This window comes from Triticum aestivum, chromosome 2D (genome assembly GCF_018294505.1).
Source record: "Triticum aestivum cultivar Chinese Spring chromosome 2D, IWGSC CS RefSeq v2.1, whole genome shotgun sequence".
Taxonomy (NCBI): domain Eukaryota; kingdom Viridiplantae; phylum Streptophyta; class Magnoliopsida; order Poales; family Poaceae; genus Triticum; species Triticum aestivum.
Window position 1 is genome coordinate 112,895,853 of NC_057799.1, and position 18,167 is coordinate 112,914,019.

Sequence of the window (18,167 nt, forward strand, 5' to 3'; positions counted from 1 at the left end):
ACCTATGGAATCACTGGGATCCCTTCTACGGTTGGCGGGCGCAGGGTTGTGCAAAGAGCGGGTCCGGTAGTCAGCACAAGGATCGTTTACCCAGGATCGGGCCGCGAAGATGCGTAATATCCTAGTCGTGCTTTGATGTATATTTGAGTGTTCTTGAGCTCTCGAACTAGCTATGGCACGTGCGTAGTCCAAAAGATCCGAATCCCTCTCCAGTACGCCTCGGGCCTCCTTCTATAGACAATAGGGGTTGCCACAGTGGCACACAGGAGGTGGAAAGGTATACAGTGCACAAGCTTATCGCCTGTCATTGCAGAACAAGGCGCATTAAATGCGCTCCTTAGGTGTCCCGTTGCTTTATTGGGGACGGCAACGAGGCCCGTCCCGTCCGTCGCCGCTCCGCCTCGCTCTGACACGCGTCCTGGCCAGCGAGGCATGCAGCGGCACGTAGGCTGGCTGGCTACTGAGATGGCGTGGTGGTAGGGTCTTCACGAAGATTTGCATGCCACCACGCAGGTGCTTGCTGAGTTGGCCTGGAAGCCGCACGTTGCCACGCAGGTGCCTGCTCAGCTGGTTGGGCTGGCAGCTGTATGGGAACGGCGGTGGAGTCTTGGCAGACGTGGGTCTGGCTGTGGCCCCGTAGGTGTCCTCGGCAAGGGTCTCGTCGGGGCCCCGGCAAGGGTCTTGCCGTGGAATCATGGTCGTCCCCGGCAAGGATCTTGCCGGGGGTCTCCTGGATTTCCTCGGCAAGGATCTTGCCGAGGGTCGTCGTCTTCTGGTCCTCATCTGATCTCGTGTCTTTATGATCTTCACAAAGATCTGCATGCCACCATGGAGGTGCCTCCCAAGCCTTGGTTCCAATGTGGTTGATGGTGTTGGAACCCTTGGGCTCAAGGGTGGCGCGCTCTGCTGGCGTTGGGCAAGTTGCCCCGGCAAGGCTCTTGCTGGGGCTGCGGAGGCCTCCCCGGCAAGGGTCTTGCCAGGGGAGTCCACCTCGCCCTTCTTGCTCTTTGTGTCTCTGGTCTTGGCGTTGTTTTGCCCATCTTGTTCTTTTGGCTAGGGCGCCGCTCTGGTATTATTGTGCTTCTGCTCCCTCCCTTTGCCCTGCTAAGTGTGGCCGCAGGTGCGGCTCTGACTGCCCGTGCACAAGTAGAGGGGTAAAAAGGAGAGCCCCTACTTTTGTACACCGACAGGAGCCCCCGGGCCTGGGCCACACATAAGCGCCACACGTTGTTGGGCTAGGCCCAGTGTGCGGGCAGGCGGGGCGGATTTTTACCGCGGTAACTCCTTCGCTTGCTGCGCTTCCCCACGACACGCGTTGAATGCGCGATGTGGAGGGCCGTGCGTGATGTGGGGGTCATGCGTGGGGCGGCTGTTGCCCTCCTGCGTCACATCGCGGTAAATGGTAACAAAGCGGCCTACGCCTTCCCCATAAAAAGGGAGAAACCGCAGGCGGGGCGCCCATTTACCCTCTGTGCCTTCTACGATCTCGGAACCGATGCCCCTCCCTTCTCTCTTCTCAAGTTCTTTCTTTCGCTCGCCGCCGCCGCCGTGCCTTCGCTGTCCCTCATCCTTCATCTCTCTCAGCCGCCATGGCACCCAAAACTAGCAAAGGCAAGGGAGTGTCCAAGGACGTTGGGGGAAGGAGGCGCCGGAGAGCGAGTTGGTGGCACGGCGGATGCAGCTCACCTACTTTCCTTCGACGGTCGATGCGGTCCACCTCCGGGACTACTTCAAGCCCCTGTGGGGGTGCAAGACGAAGGGGCACCCTGCCACGCGCATCATCCCCATCGGTTTGCCGAGGCCGGCCCGAATCGATACCCCTTCTTCGTTGACTACTTTTCCTGCGGGCTCTGCCCCCCTTTCTCTGATTTCTTCAATGGCATCATGCACACCTACGGCTTCCACCTTCTGGATTTCACTCCGAATGCCGTGGCGTGCATGGCCCTTTTCACCCATCTCTGCGAGGGCTTTGCCGGAGTGCATCCCAGCACGGCGCTTTTCCGCCACTACTTCTACCCTCGTATCCAAAAGGGAGGCGCCATTTTCGGTTGTGTCGCCTGGATCCCAAGGAGCCAGGAGAAGGGGACATATCCGGAGGGCGCTCAGAAGGAGAGGTGGGAGGAGTGGCGGGGCCGGTGGTGTTGGATTGTGGAGGAGGACCCGCAGGAATTTTGCAGGGTCCGCCAGGCGCCGCCGATTCGCAGAGATGATTGGGGCGAAGTCGATGCCAAGGATGAGAAGCTCACGATCGCCACCACCAGGATCCATCGCCTCACCATGGCCGGGCTCACCCTTGAGATGATTGGGGCTGATTTCCTCTGTCGCCGAATCACCCCACTGCATAACAAGGGGAGGCTGGCCTGGCTTTTCAGGAACGCGGCTGGCATCATGAGGTTTCGCCCCGGCTTGAACCACAACTTCACGGTCATGGGGCACGCCCACTTTTGCCAGAGGCTTTTTCAGCTTGAAGGAGAGGTGGGAGGAGTGGCAGGGCCGAGAAGTCCGGCAAGGCAGCGAAGGCCGGCAAGGTCGTCAAGGGACCCTTGTTTGGGCTGCCGGCAGGGGTGGTCCCGCTGAGCAACAAATATCGCCAAACCAACATCATCGCCCTGATGCCGGACTTCAACGCGCACGGCCTTGACCCAAATTGGGCCGAGCTGGGGGCGGATCAGGTGTAGGAGTTCTTCGACAAGCTGTCGGAGAAGTATGTTCGTGCCGAGCCATTGCTCGTCCAGGACACCACCCAGGCGGAGCTGGACTTCATCGCCGCCATGGCGGTGGAGGCGGAGCTCGCCAAGGAGGCTGGCAGTGCCAGCCACATGGAGGACGAGGCCGAGGCTGCCATGGAGGAGAAGGAGCTTGTCGGATGGGTGGAGTCTGTTGGGGAGGCCAGCAGCACCGACACCGGGGCCCCTCTCATCGAAGATGTGGTCGACGAGTCGACCGAGGAAGAGGCCGAGGCTGACGACCCTCCGGCCTTGGAAAAAAGGCGTGTCCTACAGCGGGCCACTTCTGGCGAGACGGTCCGGCCCGGCAGGACCGAGCAGCGGCAAGAGATCCAGGGGGAGTCTGTGCGCCTGACGAGGGCCACGGCAGCAAAGAACTTGGTGAAGGCCGCGGTGGCGAAGAGGAAAGCGACCGCCTCTTCTTCATCCAAGCGTCCTCGGACTCCACGCGCTTCCCCTCCTCCTGCGGATGTCGACATGGAGGTCGTCTTCGACCTTGGGTCTCTCAGCCCGAGGAGGAAGAGGAAGGCAGCGGAAGAGGACGCGGAGGATGAGTAAGTATCTTGTCTTTTGTCATCTCCGTCCCCTCAGACCGTGCTGCTTTTCTTGACTTGTCTTCATCTTTGCAGGGATGTGGAGACGCTGGCCCAGAGGGTGGCGAAGAGAGCCAGGGCCTCGACGGGCGGCCAGCCCCCGGCGGGCACCTCGAGTACGCCGCTGGTGGTGGAGAGCAGCCCGGACAGCAGCCCCCCACACAGCCCCAGCGTGCGTTCATCACTCTCTCCCTATCAACGTGTGTTGGGGTACGATCTCTTGGTGCTGACCTTGCCGTGGTTGCAGGAGGAGGACGACAGCAGGAGGATCCACTGAGGGCCACCCCCAACACGCCGCCCCATCAACCACGCCGCCCCGAGGGGCGTCCCCGGCCAGGGCGCCAAGCACCGAGCCCATGCGCATGGAGGAGGAGGAGGAGGCAAACTCGGGCGCCGGTGGCTCAGTCCCGGCACCGAATGTTGGTGGGGAGGGGGCCACTTCTTCCCCGCCTGGCAGGGGTGAGTTATTTGCCTTCTGTCCCTGTTCATTCTTCTCTTTTTTGAACTTTTATTTGGCTCTGCCTCATCCTCCTTCTTGGCATCCAGGCGCTCCCTCGATGGACCAGGAGAACATCGATACTGTCATTGAGGAGGTCGCCAGGGATGCTGAGGCCGAGGCCAACAAGATCGCTGCCGAGGAGGCCGCCAAGAATGCTGCCGAGGATGCCGCCAAGGGGCCGGCCGGGGAGACCGGCAAGGCCGCTGCCATGGAGGCCGGCAAGGGGCCTGCCGGGGAGGCTGGCAACCGCTGCCAAGGAGGGGGCGTTTGATGACCAACCTTCCTCCTCTGCTGCCTCTGGCTCGGGCAAGTACCTGAAGGTGAGTGACGACCTATTCGTCCACCTTCCAGGGACGGCAAGCACCGGGGCGCCCACCGATGGGGAGGTGTTTGATGAAGAGGTGCTCGGCGCCGCCGGGCTCGAGGTTGTTGACGAACCGAGCGCCGGTGGTGGCGGTTCCCAGGAAGAGCGGCTCCTCCGGGTCTTGAGCGCCAACTTCCAGAAGCTCCAGGCGCTTCACCGTGCCCGCCTGGACAAAGCCAAGTCCAAGATAGCGGCGGTGGACAAGGCGGAGGTGGACCTCGAGGAGCGCGTCGCCGAGACGCAGGCTTGGTTCCGCTAGGCCTACAAGGAACTGAAGGCCCCCAGGATGTGCTGGCTGAGCGCAAGCTGGAGCTTGTCATGAAGCAGGCCGACATCGAGAAGGCCCAGGAGCTGGCAAAGGAGCAGGCCGCCAAAGACGAGGCCGCTCGGCACCAGCACCAGGCCGAGCTAAACTCCCAGGAGGAGGACCTTGCCGCTCGTGAGGAGAAGGTCGCCGCAACACTCCGCGGCAAGGATGAGGAGGTGGAGAAGCTTGTCGTGCGGCGGACCTAGGAACTGGAGCAGAGGCACGAGGAGGCACTCAATGCTCAGGCCCAGGTCCAGGCCGGCAAGGTGAAAGAACTGGAGGTGGAGCGGGACGAACTGAAGCACCAGGCCCTGAAGCTGGCGAAGGAGAAGGACACGCTCAATGGTGCTCTGATTGAGGCGCAGGCCGCAGTCCTCGGCAAGCCTGAGAAGCTCTCCAACGCCAACGACTCCATCAAAGACCTGAAGCTGAAGCAGGAGGGTCTTGAGGGGACACTTTCGGAGGTCAAGGCCCATGAGGAGACCCTGACCAAGGATCTGGAGAAGGAAAGGCAGCTGGGGAAGAACGACGCCGCCAACCACGCGGATTTTGTGAAGGGCGAAAACCTCTGGATCAGCCGCCTCGCCGACGTCGCCGGCAGGACCACCACAAAGCTAGGGGCCATGGGGATGACAAACATGAGGTGCACCCCGGATCCGAACGTGAGTCCCAACGCCAAGCTGACCCTGTTCTTCAAGGGTGTTCTCGGGGCCCTGGAGCAGTTCCTCCAACAGGGCCGCCTCTCTGGCCGATGAGGCCCGGAAGCTTTGCCGGGGTGTCATGACCAAGGTCCTCACCAAGGTGGCCTACAGGAACCCCAACCTCGGCTTCGACGCTGCGCTGGAGATCTTGCTGGAGGATGCGGACCTCGCGGCGTGCTACCTCTTGAGCACTGCGTTGGTTTTCCCTTGAAGAGGAAAGGGTGATGCAGTACAGCAGCGTAAGTATTTCCCTCGGTTTTTGAGAACCTAGGTATCAATCCAGTAGGAGGCCACGCACGAGTCCCTCGCACCTACACAAAGAAATAAGATCCTCGCAACCAATGCAATAAAGGGGTTGTCAATCCCTTCACGGTCACTTACGAAAGTGAGATCTGATAGATATGATAAGATAATATTTTTGGTATTTTTATCATAAAGATGCAAAGTAAAATAAAAGGCAATAAAAATAGCTAAGTGTTGGAAGATTAATATGATGGAAAATAGACCCGGGGGCCATAGGTTTCACTAGTGGCTTCTCTCGAGAGCATAAGTATTACGGTGGGTAAACAAATTACTGTTGAGCAATTGATAGAATTGAGCATAGTTATGAGAATATCTAGGTAAGATCATGTATATAGGCATCACGTCCGCGACACGTAGACCGACTCCTGCCTGCATCTACTACTATTACTCCACACACCAACCGCTATCTAGCATGCATCTAGAGTATTAAGTTCAAAAGAACAGAGTAATGCTTTAAGTAAGATGACATGATGTAGAGGGATAAACTCATGCAATATGATATAAACCCCATCTTGTTATGCTCGATGGCAACAATACAATACGTGCCTTGCTGCCCCTGCTGTCACTGGGAAAGGACACCACAAGATTAAACCCAAAGCTAAGCACTTCTCCTATTGCAAGAAAGATCAATCTAGTAGGCCAAACCAAACTGATAATTCGAAGAGACTTGCAAAGATAACCAATCATACATAAAAGAATTCAGATAAGATTCAAATATTGTTCATAGATAAACTTGATCATAAACCCACAATTCATCGGTCTCAACAAACACACCACAAAAGAAGATTACATCGAATAGATCTCCACGAGAATCGTGGAGAACTTTGTATTGATAACCAAAGAGAGAGAAGAAGCCATCTAGCTAATAACTATGGACCCGAAGGTCTGTGTTAAACTACTCACACATCATCGGAGAGGCTATGGTGTTGATGTAGAAGCCCTCCGTGATCAATGCCCCCTCTGGCGGAGCTCCAGAAAAGGCCCCAAGATGGGATCTCACGAGTACAGAAGGTTGCGGCGGTGGAATTAGGTTTTTGGCTCCATATCTGGTAGTTTGGGGGTACTTAGGTATATATAGGAGGAAGAAGTACGTCGGTGGAGCAACGTGGGCCCCACGAGGGTGGAGGGCGCGCCTAGGGGGTAGGCGCGCCCCCTACCTCGTGCCCTCCTGATTGCTTTCTTGACGTAATGTCCAAGTCCTCTGGATCACGTTTGTTCCAAATATCACGTTCCCGAAGGTTTCATTCCGTTTGGACTCCGTTTGATATTCTTTTTCTGCGAACTCTGAAATAGGCAAAAAACAACAATTCTGCGTTGGGCCTCCGATTAATAGGTTAGTCCCAAAATAATATAAAAGTGTATAATAAGCCCATTAAACATCCAAAATAGAATATAATATAGCATGGAACAATAAAAAATTATAGATACGTTGGAGACGTATCAAGCATCCCCAAGCTCAGTTCCTTCTCGTCCTCGAGTAGGTAAATGATAAAAACAAAAATTTTGATGTGGAATGCTACTTAGCATAATTTCAATGTAATTCTTCTTATTGTGGCACGAATGTTCAGATTTGATATGATTCAAGATATAAGTTTAATGTTGACATAAAAACAATAATACTTCAAGCATGCTAAGCAAGCAATTATGTCTTATCAAAATAACATAGCCAAAGCAAGTTATCCCTAAAAAATCATATAGTCTGGCTATGCTCCATCTTCCCCACACAAAATGTTCATATCATGTACAACCCCGGTTTTAGCCAAGCAATTGGTTCATACTTTTTAACGCGCTTCAGCCTTTTCAACTCTTACGCAATACATGAGCGCAAGCCATGGATATAGCACTATTGTGGAATAAGGTATAATGATAGGGGTTATGTGGGAAGACAAAAAAGAGGAGAAAGTCTCACATCAACGAGGCTAATCAACGGGCTATGGAGATGCCCATCAATTGATGTCAATGCAAGGAGTAGGGATTGCCATGCAACGGATGCACTTAGAGCTATAAGTGTATGAAAGCTCAAACAAAAGAAACTAAGTGGGTGTGCATCCAACTTGCTTGCTCACGAAGACCTCGGGCATTTGAGGAAGCCCATCATTGGAATATACAAGCCAAGTTCTATAATGAAATTTCCCAATTGTATATGAAAGAGACAAAATGAGAGACTCTCTATCATGAAGATCACGGTGCTACTTTGAAGCACAAGTGTGGTAAAAGGATAGTAACATTGTCCCTTCTCTCTTTTTCTCTCATTTTTTTATTTGGGCCTTTTCTCTTTTTTATGGCCTTTTTTTTATTTTGTCCGGAGTCTCATCCCGACTTGTGGGGGAATCATAGTCTCCATCATCCTTTCCTCACCTGGGACAATGCTCTAATAATGAGGATCATCACACTTTTATTTACTTACAACTCATGAATTACAACTCAATACTTAGAACAAAATATGACTCTATGTGGATGCCTCCGGCGGTGTACCGGGATATGCAATGAATCAAGAGCGACATGTATGAAAGAATTATGAATGGTGGCTTTGCCACAAATACAATGTCAACTACATGATCATGCAAAGCAATATGACAATGATGGAGCGTGTCATGATAAACGAAACGATGGAAAGTTGCATGGCAATATATCTCAGAATGGCTATGGAAATGCCATAATAGGTAGGTATGGTGGCTGTTTTGAGGAAGATATAAGGAGGTTTATGTGTGATAGAGCGTATCATATCACGGGGTTTGGATGCACCGGCGAAGTTTGCACCAACTCTCAAGGTGAGAAAGGGCAATGCACGGTACCGAAGAGGCTAGAAAATTGCGGAAAGGTAAGTGTGCGTATAATCCATGGACTCACATTAGTCATAAATAACTCATATACTTATTGCAAAAATTTATTAGCCCTCGAAGCAAAGTACTACTACGCATGCTCCTAGGGGAAGGGTTGGTAGGAGTTAACCATCGCGCGATCCCGACCGCCACACAAAGGATGGCAATCAATAAATACCTCATGCTCCGACTTCGTTACATAACGGTTCACCATACGTGCATGCTACGGGAATCACAAACTCCAACACAAGTATTTTTCAATTCCACAATTACTCAACTAGCACAACTATGATATTACCACCTTTATATCTCAAAACAATTATCAAGCATCAAATTTCTCATGATATTATGATTAAAGCATATTACCATGCTATTTTAAGACTCTAAAAATAATATAAGTGAAGCATGAGAGATCAATAGTTTCTATAAAACAAATCCACCGCCGTGCTCTAAAAGATATAAGTGAAGCACTAGAGCAAAACTATATAGTTCAAAAAATATAAGTGAAGCACATAGAGTATTCTAATAAGTTCCAATTTATGTGTGACTCTCTCAAAAGGTGTGTACAGCAAGGATGATTGTGGTAAACTAAAAAAACAAAGACTCAAATAATACAAGACGCTCCAAGCAAAACACATATCATGTGGTGAATAAAAATATAGCTCCAAGTAAAGTTACCGATGGAAGTAGACGAAAGAGGGGATGCCTTCCGGGGCATCCCCAAGCTTTAGCTTTTTGGTGTCCTTAGATTATATTGGGGTGCCACGGGCATCCCCAAGCTTAGGCTCTTGCCACTCCTTGTTCCATAATCCATCAAATCTTTCACCCAAAACTTGAAAACTTCACAACACAAAACTCAGCAGAAAATCTCGTGAGCTCCGTTAGCGAAAGAAAGCGAAACACCACTTCAAGGTACTGTGACAAACTCATTCTTTATTTATATTGGTGTTAAACCTACTGTATTCCAACTTCTCTATGGTTTATAAACTATTTTACTAGCCATAGATTCATCAAAATAAGCAAACAACACACGAAAAACAGAATCTGTCAAAAACAGAACAGTCTGTAGTAATCTGTAACTAACGCAAACTTCTGGAACTCAAAAAATTCAGCCAAAATAGGACGACCTAGACAATTTGTTTATTGATCAGCAGCAATTGGAATCAATATTTTATCACGTTCTGGTGATTTTTAACAATTTTTTCGTGAACAGAAAGTTTCTGGAATTTTCAGCAAGATCAAATAACTATCATCCAAGAAGATCCTATAGGTTAAACTTGGCACAAACACTAATTAAAACATAAAAACAAATCTAACCAGAGGCTAGATCAAATATTTATTACTAAACAGAAGAAAAAAGCAAAAAACTAAAATAAAATTGGGTTGCCTCCCAACAAGCGCTATCGTTTAACGCCCCTAGCTAGGCATAAAAGCAAGGATAGATCTAGGTATTGCCATCTTTGGTTTTAGGGAAGAAAAGAGCAAACTTGTTATCTATGGAATTAATCTTCCTATTTTGATAAAGTACGTGGCTATTAATGGTAGAAGAAAGATTAAGCACGTTGCAGAAATTTGCATCTAGGCTAGCTTTTATTTGTTTGATAGATTTGTTTTGGTAGGAGAGCAAAAGAGGTGTGGATTCAACTTTCTCATTCATGGGGTGCCCAAATATAGTTTTCATCTTTTCATAGGTATCTATGGGGTCCCCTTCAAGAAAACCCTCTTCAAAAATAGAATCTAAAACTTGTTTGAATGAAGCGGGCAACCCAACATAAAAGCTTTTTAGGTAAACCTCAATTTGATATTGGGGTACATAGCTAGCCCGGATCATTAACAGCCTATCCCAAGCATCTTTCAAAGATTCATCGAGTAAATAACGAAAAATTCCGGAATCAACTTCATCAAAATTATTAAGACTCTCATTGACAACTCCGGCAGGTTTTCCCATAGCTTTATTTATGAGTTTAGATAGAATAGAAGGATCGTCCAAGCTTGGGAGAGAACCCCCAACTCTTTTTGGTTCCGACATGGCGAGGGAAAGGCGAGCGAAAAGAAGCAAATGAAAAAGAGAGGGCGAATAAAATGGCAAGGGTGAAGTGGGGGAGAGGAAAACGAGAGGCAAATAGCAAATAATGTAATGCGGGAGATAAGGGTTTGTGATGGGTACTTGGTATGTTGACTTTTGCGTAGACTCCCTGGCAACGGCGCCAGAAATCCTTCTTGCTACCTCTTCAGCACTGCGTTGGTTTTCCCTTGGAGAGGAAAGGGTGATGCAATAAAGCAGCGTAAGTATTTCCCTCAGTTTTTGAGAACCAAGGTATCAATCCAGTAGGAGGCCACGCATGAGTCCCTCGCATCTACACAAACAAATAAGATCCTCGCAACCAACGCAATAAAGGGGTTGTCAATCCCTTCACGGTCACTTACGAAAGTGAGATTTGATAGATATGATAAGATAATATTTTTGGTATTTTTATGATAAAGATGCAAAGTAAAATAAAAGGCAATAAAAAATAGCTAAGTGTTGGAAGATTAATATAACGGAAAATAGACCTGGGGGCCATAGGTTTCACTAGTGGCTTCTCTCGAGAGCATAAGTATTACGGTGGGTGAACAAATTACTGTTGAGCAATTGACAGAATTGAGCATAGTTATGAGAATATCTAGGTATGATCATGTATATAGGCATCACGTCCGCGACAAGTAGACCGACTCCTGCCTGCATCTACTACTATTACTCCACACATCGACCGCTATCCAGCATGCATCTAGAGTATTAAGTTCAAAAGAAACAGAGTAACGCCTTAAGCAAGATGACATGATGTAGAGGGATAAATTCATGCAATATGGTAAAAAAAACCATCTTGTTATCCTCGATGGCAACAATACAATACGTGCCTTGCTGCCCCTGCTGTCATTGGGAAAGGACATTGCAAGATTGAACCCAAAGCTAAGCACTTCTCCTATTGCAAGAAAGATCAATCTAGTAGGCCAAACCAAACTGATAATTCGAAGAGACTTGCAAAGATAACCAATCATACATAAAAGAATTCAGATAAGATTCAAATATTGTTCATAGATAAACTTGATCATAAACCCACAATTCATCGGTCTCAACAAACACACGGCAAAAGAAGATTACATCGAATAGATCTCCACGAGAATCGTGGAGAACTTTGTATTGAGAACCAAAGAGAGAGAAGAAGCCATCTAGCTCATAACTATGGACCCGAAGGTCTGTGGTAAACTACTCACACATCATCGAAGAGGCTATGGTGTTGATGTAGAAGCCCTGCATGATCAATGCCCCCTCCGGCGGAGCTCCGGAAAAGGCCCCAAGATGGGATCTCACGAGTATAGAAGGTTGCTGCGGTGGAATTAAGTTTTTGGCTCCGTGTGTGGTAGTTTGGGGGTACGTAGGTATATATAGGAGGAAGAAGTACGTCGGTGGAGCAACGTGGGCCCCACGAGGGTGGAGGGCGCGCCCAGGGGGGTAGGCACGCCCCCTACCTCGTGCCCTCCTGATTGCTTTCTTGACGTAGGGTCCAAATCCTCTGGATCACGTTTGTTCCAAAAATCATGTTCCCGAAGGTTTCATTCCGTTTGGACTCTGGTTGATATTCTTTTTCTGCGAAACTCTGAAATAGGCAAAAAAAACAGCAATTCTGGGCTGGGCCTCCGGTTAATAGGTTAGTCCCAAAATAATATAAAAGTGTATACTTGTTGCATCTCTTTTTTACTCTACATGTTATATATATTGTCCACTGAGCACACGGATTTGTTCCTTTAGTGTCTCCTTGAAAGAAAAAACGTAGGAATTTTAATTTTCACTTGTCCTCCTTTTCAAATTCCTATTCATGAAGCACAAGACTAAGAGATAGTAGCATAATAGCAGTATAACCGTACATTTTCTTGTGGTTTGACTTAATCTCACCATGCTTCTTTGCATCATGTGATCTTCCAATTGTTGTGAATCAAACACCCAGATTGGCAGAAATCCTGTGTTTTTAAATTCTCTGTTTTGCACGTGCATTCCTATCCTATTCCTGTCTATTTCCTATCCCTGCATTGTTGGAATCCTCCAATTCAAACGAGCCCTTACAGAATTACTTCTCTTACAGATAGTTGTCAAAGAAAACCTTCCGTGGTTTGCCCCGCTCCTGCTGCACCGTCGTCCACCCTAGCTCAGCTGCTCCAACGATAGAAGGGTCCAGCACAGTAGGGATCCGGCCTCCAGACTGTCTTTCGCCGCCTCAGATCTTCTTCCCCGCCGCTGGCAGCCATGAAAACTGCATTACCATCATCATCCGAGCAGATGACCTCGAGGACTACACGGGTCCGCAAGAGAGGTCGCACTCTTACGTGTCTGCTTACGTTATGAATCGCTTAATATTACATGCTACTTTATCGTCCTGTTCACCGATTAGACTCTGAGTCAGCTCCAAACTAATGGTCAAACTTGAGTTTTTAAATGGTTGTGGGGTACATATCGGGGCCGCTATCAATAGTATCTATCTACTATCTGGTTAATCTCCGGTGTCTACTATGAGTTTCATGTTGGGTGGGAAACAAACAGTAAAGAAGCCATTATCTGTATTTTTTAACTGAAGCCATTATCTGCCTGCTATTATTGGTTTTGGGTCTATCCACAGGTTGCTACCATCACTCTGGATTTCTGCATGCACTCCTTACATGATCTCACTATGTTTTATTCCTATGCATGACAGTTATTGTAAACAATGGAACTGAACATGTAGAGCAAAAGAGACGAGCCTTGCGTGGCAATAAAATTTCATGCAGACGTCGCTCCATGGTAGGCGCAAAGGCAGCCCCCCCCCTCCACGCATTTCGGATTGTAATCGAGAGGAAGATATCTGTTCTGAGGGGGATTCAGAAGGAGAAGACAACTCCTATTTACCCCCTGAGGTCTTCGCTCTAACTTGGCATGCTGATGTTGGTTATATCATGCATATGGTGTCTTGCATTGCTTACTTTATACATCAAATATGTCATCTGCTTAGTTTAGACATCCTTTGTGCGAATGCCATCTGTTTAGTTTATTCATCGTTTATGTGAATTATGCAACGCCATCTTGTTTAGCCAGGCATCATATATGTGAATTTTGCAATGCCATCCTGCTTAGCCAGTCATCTTATATGTAAATTATATCAGGCCATCCTTTTTTTCGTTACATATTACATTTGTCAACAATGTTAGTACATTCAACTGCTCTTCGTGTGCATCAGCCATTTGACACGGTGATGGCAAATTCTGGAGTGAAAACAAGGTCTTCAGAGCAGACTATGCTATCTGACGAAGCGCATATCTCGCTGGTTACGGATAGCTCCTCAGAGGAGGATTCAGAGACAGATGACCAGTCCTATTCCCCCCCCCCCGAGGTGTATGCTCTAACTTGGCAGGGTTATGTTGCTCATATCGTGTGTATGGTGTCTCGCATTGCTATGTCATTTGATTAGTTTAGACATGCTTTGTGTGAATGCCACCTGTTCAGTGTCTAATTACCATATATGTGAATTATGCATTGCCATCTTGTTGCAAGACATTATATATGTGAATTATACAATGCTATCTTGTTGCAAAGGCATTATATATGTGAATTATGCAATGCCATGCTGTTTAGCCAATCATCATGTATGTGAATTATATCATGCTATCATTTTTTTGTATTACGTGTTCCATTTGTCGACAACGTTTGTATATTCAACTACTCTTCCTGTGCATCAGCCATTTGAAGCGGTGATGGAAGTATCTGGAGTGAAAACAAGGTATTCAGAGCAGACAATGCTACCTGCTGAAGCAGACATCTTGCTGGTTACAGAGAGCTCCTCAGAGGAGGATTCAGAGACTGATGACCAGTCCTATTTCCCCCCTGAGGTCTATGCTCAAACTTGGCAGGGTTATATTACCCATGTCATGCATGTTGTCTTGCATTGCTTAGTTTTTACATCATATATGGATTGCCATCTGCTTACTTGCTTACTATATAAATCATATATTTGAATTATATCATGCCATCATGTTTACATAGTACATACACATCATCTATCTGAATTATGGCATGGCAACCCATTTAATAAAGACATCATATAGTTATATCATCTCATCCTGTTTAGTGTTTACAGTCATCATATTTTGAATTATGGCATTCTATCCGTGAATGTATGTGAATTATGGCATGCCAACCTATTTAATAAACACATTATATAGTTATGTCATGTCATCCTGTTTACATAGTCTCATATTTTGAACTATGTCTTTCCATCTTTTTTAGTTAGCCATCATAATGTGAAATTGTGTCATGCTATCCTGTTTAGTTAGCCATCATATATGTGAAATTGTGTCATGCTATCCTGTTTGGTTAGACAACATAAATATGAATTATTTCATGCCCTCTTTTATTCCCCACTATCCATTGCACCTGTCTATCATACAATGTCTATACTTTCAATTACTTTTCTTGTTTATCAGCCATTTGAATTGGAGAGCGTGATGGCAGTATCTAAGGGAGTAACAACACGGTCTTCAGAAAAGATAGTGCTACCAGTTGATGCAGATAGAACCATGGTTGTACTTGCCCAAGGACCAGATCCACCACACATAACCCAGACTCTCGCAGATTGTACCCCTACCCAGTTGGACAGAGAACCAGCTACACCCCTTCTAACCCCAACCCCGGCAGATAGTAACCCAGTTCCAGTTGACACAGCACCGTCTCCACCACAGAGCACCCAAACACGAGCAGTTAGTAAGGGAACTGCAGTGCCCAAAGCACGAGGACCACCACTCCGAATCCCAACTCAACGCTTAAAGGAGAAGAAGATTTGTTCTCAGGTCAGGTTCTGTAGCTATGGTTCATACTCCTTTGCTCTTGCATTACTGTATTTACTCATACCAACTATTTTCAAATTTGAAGGATGGAATTGAAACTCCAATGGCGCAACAGGTATGTTTTAAACCTGTTTCTTTAACTGGTTTGCTGTTGTAACCTGCTCTATGTTGATTTCAGTTTCAATTGAATAAACAGTTATGTTCTCATGTCATGCACATTACAAGTGTTGTTATTGCTCTATAGTTACCCACACTTATATTCTGTCTATTCTGCTTTGTCTTGAACAAATATTATTTGAACTGTGTCTCTATCTTGATTTGGCAACAAAAACTAGAATGATATAGACCATAAAGTGACCATGGTACATAGATATATGTTTGTTTCATGCTGTTATCCTGTCCACTTTACTACTGAACTCATTTACCAAAATGAGTTTCATATACAACATGGTAAACATGTGATGTGTCTGCTTGTTTCTCTTTTAGAATGCGGACAAAATATTGGAGAACAGTACCGCGTTATCCAATGGTAAAGGAAGTAATGCAGATAAGGTTCAAGATAGTGAGACATCCCTGTTGGTCTCCAAGAAAGCTGATAAAAACTATCTTGACGACAGTGAGGGAACCCAAAAGTCCTGTCTTGATGTAGTGTTCGAGTTACTGGCCACTACTGCTGGCACAAGCTCTTCGAACTCGCTGCCTGAATCAGTTCGTCTTCTTGAGTCTCAACTTCAAGTTGAAAGACATCGATCAGATGTGCTGCGACAGGAAGCTGAAGGACTGAGGAAGTCCCTGCAGAATTCAGATGCATATTTTCTGGTGCAACAGCAAGCGCTGGAGGATTTAAGCGCCAAACAAGAGAAAGTTAATAAGCTTGCTAAGCATCTTGCCAGCATTATGGGTACCCAGGATATTGTTTCTTGAGATCTTCTGAAGTGGTTTCAGTTCTGGATTTGTTTTGCTGCGGCGTTTATTTGCGCTGGTCGCCAACTTTGACAACCAGTGTATATGATATGCTGCTTTGTTCCCTATATTTGCACTGGTGGCGAACTTTGATGCCCAGTGGATGTAATATGTGTAATAGCCGTGATAGCCTAGCGTTAGTTGCTTGCTTATTTATTTCCTTGTTGTCTTGTTTATTTGTTTGCTTGTAGTCATTGCAGTTCTTTTTCCGCGGTTAGCTAGTGGCTGCAATAACCTATTTTTTAAAACTAGGCCACAATAACCATGGGCTAATATTTACTGTAGTGACACTGGGCCTCCTACTGGCCGTAGAAACAGTGGGCCTTCTACGGGCCGTAGAAACAATGGGCCTTCTACGGGCCGTAGAAACAATGGGCCTTCTGCGGGCCGTATCATCAATGGGCCTTATACGGGCCGTATGATCGATTGGCCAAACATGGGCCAAACAGACCGCATTATGGCCGTAAACGGGCTAGAGTTGGAATCGTCCGTTCATGGGCCGACCATAACGGGCCATCGTTAATAGGCCGTATTTGATGACGCTATGAAAACGGCCCAACGTATTAACGGACCACAAACGGGCCGACTGTAACCACGGGCTGAATTTGGCCCACAAGCAGAAAATGACAGTAACGGGCCGTAAGTAAACGAATGCTGGAAATGAGCCCAAGAATAAATGGGCTCTGAGAAGGCCGAAAGATAACATGGGCTGGAAACGGCCCAACGGAATAACGGGCCGTTAATGGGTATAAAGTGATACACTGTTCATTACGGGCCAGTTTCACCACGGGCCGTTAATGGGTGTAAAGTGATACACTGTTCATTACGGGCCAGTTTCACCACGGGCCGTTAATAGGCCAAGAGTTACATAGGGCCTCATATGGGCCGAAAGACGTCATGGGCCATACATGCGCCAGAAGTGAAAACGGGCTGGAATCATATTGGATGGCCCAGATGACGCTACTGGGCCTAATTCGGATAGGGCGTAACGGGCCTTGGGTTAGCGGGCTGTAAATGGGCTATATGCGAACAGGCCGTTAACAGGCTTTCCATGGGCCGGCCCGCCACCTTTTGACCAAGTCAAACGGGCCGGCCTTTTCACAGGAATGGGCCTCTGTTGGGCCGTGCCACGTGTCGACGTATCATAGGCGCCTTCCGTCCAATGAGTGGATGACATCTGTCCCAACGATGAGCCGACACGTGTTTCCTCCAGCCAATGATGATTTTACACGTGGAAAATCCCCATTGGTCGGGGCTGTTAACGGGTTATTGGATCCAAAACCCGACCCGATAGCTTAACGGCGTTCCGTTACGGTGGATGCCACGTGTCGGTCACCCTTGACGAAAGCACTTCTGTGACGCGCGATTTATCGTCATGGAAGTGGACACTTCCGTGATGATAATTTTGGCAATGTCATGGAACACTTCTACGACAGCACAGGTATGACTATCTTGATTCTGTCATAAATTTGTCATGGATGTACATGCATGACAGAAAAACGCGACCTACTGTGACAAACACGTATCATCACGGAAGTGTATTTTTTTGTAGTGATTGTGGCGATTGTAAGCCAAAGCTCATATTCTATCTATTCAGTACATGAGATGAGCAAAGATACAACCACTCTTGCGACCATACCAATATGCGCTTATGCCCCAAGTCGTGCCTCGACACGTATGGAGTATAGTCGCATATTGGGCGTTACACTTGGGCATCCCCAAGCTTAGGGTCTTGTCAATCCTTATCGTCCTCATATCGACATCTCACCCAAAACTTGAAAACTTCAATCACACAAAACTTAACGGAACTTCGTGAGATAGGTTAGTATGATAAAGAGCAAACCATTTCACTTTGGTACTGTCAAAGACAAGATTCATAATTGTTTCCACACAATGCCTACTGTAGCATATCATTTCCACAATTTATATTGAGCAATATAAGCCATAGAAACTAGAAAACAAGCAAACTATGCATTGAAAACAGAATATGTCAAAAACAGAACAGTGTGTAATAATTTGTACTCCAACCATACTTCTGCT